The sequence below is a fragment of the Halyomorpha halys genome, unplaced genomic scaffold (genome assembly GCF_000696795.3).
Source record: "Halyomorpha halys isolate HHAL.00 unplaced genomic scaffold, Hhal_1.1 Scaffold239.1, whole genome shotgun sequence".
In the NCBI taxonomy this organism is placed as follows: Eukaryota; Metazoa; Arthropoda; class Insecta; order Hemiptera; family Pentatomidae; genus Halyomorpha; species Halyomorpha halys.
In genome coordinates, this window is record NW_027114928.1 from 60,047 (window position 1) to 66,046 (window position 6,000).

Below are 6,000 nucleotides of genomic sequence, written 5' to 3' on the forward strand. Positions count from 1 at the left end.
CGGGATCACCCGTTTTTACATATTCCCAGTGTGAATTTGTATTTGATTAATTTAGTGAGTTATTTTTAAAGTTTTATGAATTAAGCCTTTTATAAGTTTTTATTTTAGAATTTGTTAGTTGTATTTAACAAAGCATGGTAATATTTGGAGAGGTATTTAATGGATTCTTTAATGTTATTGTGTATAACTTAGTTATGATTTAATTCCATAACATACGTTTTTATTATTTTTGCATGAAACGGTAATTATAGATAGCCATTGTCAAAATCTTCAATTTAAGCACAATAAAAGGTCCCCCCCTCCAAAAAAAGGACATATTTCGAGGTTTTAAAATATTTATGCAAAGTTGTAGAAAGAATTTAAATGTTTAAGTGTTATTAATTACCAATTATTTTTGAAATCTCAAACATTAAAAACAAAGTAACTATTTGTTGCCTTTATAAATCACTTTTTACCATTTTGCTTCATATTAATTTTTGCTAAAACATATACTCTTTCTACAATATTTCTTTTTTCTTTTTTATATACTTTCTAAACGCGATAATCCTATTCCAGATTTAGTTCAAAAATCGATTCATAATCGTTACAACATCGGAACTTAGTTAAATAGCAAATTACTGGTAATTTAACAATGAGAATGTTTTTTCGGTTATTCCTCTTTCCATTTTTAATTTATTTTATTTCGTTTAGCACACTCAATCTACTCTGAAAAAACGCAGAGCCGATAACTGAATGTAACAACCAACTAACTTGTACTCTCTAGTAGATGAAAATACACGGAAAACCAATTTGTACTAAGAAACAAGATTATCTACTTATAGTTAGTTACTCCAAAGAGTTTTCGGTGGTATCACATCAAAGGTTAAAGGAAACACCCAACTCGTTATCAGATTATTTTGAGCAAGAACTGATAACTCCCTTTAACATCTTAAATGCCGTAGGGTTCAGAGCCGCATAACCAGCCCTTGAGACTAGAAACTTCAAGAGACAAATTGATAATTGATCTCCGATCAAACCTGACGCATTTAGATATTTTTAACCCAGTTATTGTAGTTTATTTGTCGTTGTTACAAGCAACCTTATAATAAAAATTAATCCCAAAAATGAATTCCTTAGTTAAACAGAACTAATTTGGTTATTAATCATTGTTATATTAGTTAAAATTCAATTCATTCAATCATGTTCAAAAAAAAAATTCGGATTTTTTTTAGATTAGCTTATCCAGAAATCCAGCCATAAAACATATCTGTAAAACTGCAGTTCCTATAAAACATCTTGACAAGATTATAACAGCAAATAAACATAAATCTTAAGGGTGTAACAACCAAACATAAAAAAAAAATCTACAATAAAATTTTAATTTAAAATGATTACACTATTTAACTATTAAGGGTTGTATTTCTTTGGGGTGTTAAAATATATATGAACCACAATGAAGGGCAAAAGTCAAATGCGCCCGGTTACAAAAGATGTGAGCTCGATTCTCTATTAATTCAGCCAACAATTATTTTCGAACAGACCTTAGTTTGTATTGACAGAAATTTTAATCATATTAAATTATTAACAGAAATATTAACATATTTCATTTGATTAGAAAATGCAGGAAGTGGTACAGTGGTAGTAATACGTCTGCGTACGAGTGACTGTTTGGTCAGATCTCATCTTGTAAAAAATATAAAATTTTATAGTTTTATTTGAACAGGTACCTAAAATATAGTTGCTGAAGGTACACTAGATGTGTAAATTAATTCTTTGAATTACATAACTTTTGAAACCTTGATGGCTGCACTAATTTTTTTATGAAAAAAATGTAATATTCCATAATTATTTCATACAATTTAAGATATAAGTTATTATTAAACTTTTTTATAAATTTAATATTTTAATTACAGAGTTCAGTGCTTACGTTACTATCTCTTGGGCCCGTGTTCGAATCCGTCTGTGAGGGATAATAATAATCTCCATGATAATCATCTGCAATTTTAATCAATATTCGAAGCTTTCAATGAACAATAGAAAATGTTGAAGATAAACTTATGGAGTTCCCATTTTATTTCTTACCTCTAAAAAAGTATTTTTTTTTTTATTAGAAATACGATATCCATTGAAATATAAGTAGTGATCGTTCGAGGATTATTCTTACTAACTATAATATTCAACTTTTTTTCTTATTTTTTCTATTATTGAAAAGTCTCTTTTGATATTTTCAATGAATTTAGCCGATAATATTTTATCACATGGATTTGAATGGCTACAATGTTCGTTAGACGGCAAAAGTTATGACCCCAAAAGTTCAATGTTTTGTTAGCGAATTTTAGAGCTAAAAAAGAAAAATCCTTCCGTTTGAGGAGAAATTGAGGATATGGAAAACAAATAAATAATTAATGAAGAGCCGCGCTCGACGCCTCACGCATAGGATGATACAGTGGGCTAGAGGAACCTCAAACCGAGTATGTAAATATTGTACAAACCAGTATAAATGAGATTAGTATTTTTTAAAAATTTAATTGTAGTAATTAGTTCGAAGTTTTATGTACTTAGGTACATATTTTGATTCTGATTTTCCTATTTTTTTTATTTATTACTAAGGTGAGAATGTCATTAATTATAACTATTACTTATTGCCCAGGTCTGTAGTTGATTGTAATATTTGTCAATAAAGCAATAAATAACTACTAAGGAGAATTAGTCGTAAAATCAGCTCAAGCGACTTTTTTTTAGAAAAATTTTATAATTTATTTTTTCAGTGTATCACCTTACGAAGCCTACTTTACAAAAAGTGTCTCAACCCAGTATGAAAAATAGGTACGAAGTCATTGAAGTTATCTTGGCCTAATGCGGGAGAAACATATTTTCGTGTCTCCTATAGAAGTTCTGAAACTGGACAGAGCCAGTTTTGAAACATAAACGTCTCACTATAGATTGTAAATTGGAAATCTAGTCATGTTAGATTTTAGGTTGATTTAAATTATGAAACATGATACGTTAAGTGTATTTGTATTCTTTGGTTTATTTATATGTGCTACGTTCGCCAAGCGAGATCGAAGCCTTCAGACACTTTCTATTTATAAGTACACAAAGGAATTTTTGTCTAACTGTCTAACTCATTTTACTAAACGAGTCATCAACATTTTGGTGATAAAGTACAGCTCTTTTTAGTGAATCTTGGTTTTTTAGTGAATCACGATTCCCCTCCCCTCACATATCATATTCACTATGTCAATGTGGTGAACCATGATCCTCTCTCCCCTTCCTCCTCGTAATCCTCATAAATGCTTGAACAACCTTCTTTTTTATGTTAATCCTTTACGGTTAGCTTATCCATTAAATACAGCTAACACTAATTTTATGATTACAGGCACCCAAAATGCTGTGTCATTTAGACGTAATTATTCCCTTTAATATACATAATATTATATTGACTTGTTAAGTAATAAATAAAAAGCCTCGAACCAATTCAAATTTTTTTTTTAAACATTCATAACATATTACTTAGCACTTCTAACTGACTCATCTTATTTAGTCTACTTTTTTGGAATGAGTGAAGCCTCATGGAGGAATGCTATTAAATTAGCTTTTAAATACTGATGCAGAGATTTTTCAAAATGAAATTTTGAGGTTCTTCAGAGTAATATATTTCTCACCAATATTCACTTCATTCCAACTAGAAAACAAGAAAGTGAATATAGAAAGGAATGTGTTTAATAAAAGCAACTGGACCAAATAAGGCAGTGGAAGGTAGGAAAAAAATAAATTAAAGGGTTTCAGTAATGTCTTTCCTTCCCATCAAAAGCAGAGCAAAACAAATTGCTCAATTCTAGTAAACGTAATTTAATTTTGATATAGACTCTAGTTGTAATTCAAGTTAAATATAAAATTTACTTTTTATATTTTGTGTTTAATTTATTTGTAACACGTAAATAAATAAGTAGTTCAGCTTTATTTAAATTTTAATTGTGTGATAAGATAATTAATGTAAATATTTACTATCTCTAATAAATATTGTAAATAATTTTAATTTATACTTTATTTTAAATCTCAATATAAGATTGAATTCAGTTTCAGTATAATTAAGTTCAAGTATGTCCAAAATATATTAAAATTATAAATAAATACATTTATAATAATATATAGCAACTATTTACTATTAAAATCTCGTCAGAAATGAGGAATTAGAAAGCTTAAAATATTCTATTTATTATTTAAAATAATTAGTGGGCATTAAAAAAACTCATCACACAATTGCCATATACCGTATATGTTTTCAGAATGGGCACTCAAGTACATGGTGTTTACCGTATACCGTAGTATTTCCTTGAAAAATATTTTCCACAAAATCAACATAAACACATATTAAACATAAAAAAAAAAATGAATTAATTTGCTAAGCTCAACGTTTACGTAAAGCATTACCAATAATAAAATCTTATGGTACTACATAATAAAAAGAAAAATAATAATTTCAGTAGGCGTAGAAGAATTATGTGGAAACAAAAACAAAAAATTAATATTCTAAAAAAACTTAAAAAGAGAAAAACATCTTGCTAATATTAAATTCAGGGTGTTTCCTAAATAAGTCGATATAAATCATCCAACTGGTATAACAGCGCGCTCAGCTTCGTTTATATAACGCCATTTTATAGAAAGTTTGTTTCGACACAGAATGTCGTATACATCTGCTTCTTCCTCAAAAGTTTTTATTTTCCCTTAACCCAAAAATGTCATTTGTTTTAGCTGAAGTTTAAACTGATTATTAAAGATTAAAAAATTCACATTCACTTAAATTCAGTCTCAATTATGATTTCTTTTAAAATAATTCTGTCATTACTTTTTTTTTTACTTAGTCGAGGATTCGATTCAATTAAAAGTTTTAATCTTATTCGCCCACTGCTGGGTCAAGTTAAATTACTCCCATGTAACTTCTTATCCGCTAATTGGGGAGCCGTCTTTCAGATCTAAAATACTTTCGTGAAATAATCGGGACTAAAAGGGATATCATTTGTATTTCTCTTTGTCGAGGACACTTTCCAAGACGTTAAATATTGAAAGATTTATTTCTCCCTCCATCTTCCGATAATAAAAATCAAGAAGGAATTGTCAAAAGAACTTTTAACAAACGATCCAGGTGGAAAGGATACCATCCTTTTTTGTCCTGAAAGAATAACATGTTTATTTGATCTTCAGTAAGAGGAAAAATGAATCGGATAAAGCGTATAAAGAACTAGCTTTGAAATTTTCCTTTGTCCCCTGAAAACTTTTGTTTCTGGACTTGGAAAAGTTCATTTCAGAGATTCAATTGTAACTTTCTTACGCCGACTTAATGGACTGCTCCCTTCTTTTTTTTCTATTCCACCCGAGAGTTCTGCAGAGTAAAAAAAAAGAATCTACCGTTCCGTTTTCGGAGCAGGTTTGAGGCGTGCTTAGAGAATTTCTGTTCAACGAAGTTAGCTAAGGCACAATATGACAGATTCAGCAGATGAAGAAAATTAAAGAAACGCTAAATGAATTAAGTGATGATACTAGTTGTTATATTTTAAGCAATATATCATACAAAAATACGTTTTTTGGGATTCAAGAAAACAAATTGTTCTAATTTAATTTTTAAACATAATATCAGTTACAATTATTGTTATAATTAAAAGTAAAACACTGCAAATTATAACACAATATTATTTATAAATAGTAATTTTTACGTAAAAAATAAATTATCTCTCGGGGAAAGATATCTTCAAACATATAATCATGTAGCTCAATGCTGTACACTCGGGTTCAAATTTGTAATGTCTTACGGTAAGTAAAATTTATCATCATTACCAAAGGAATTTGATCCAAACTTAATAATCAATAGTAATTAGTTTCAAGCTTAATATCAGAAACTAAATTGGATTAGTGCTCAACTAAACTTAGGCCTGTATCTTGAGATAAGAATCAGCTTTTCGATTACTAATTGGACATTTAGAACTTGAAATCATAATGAGATGGCAGAAGTTTCATCATTAG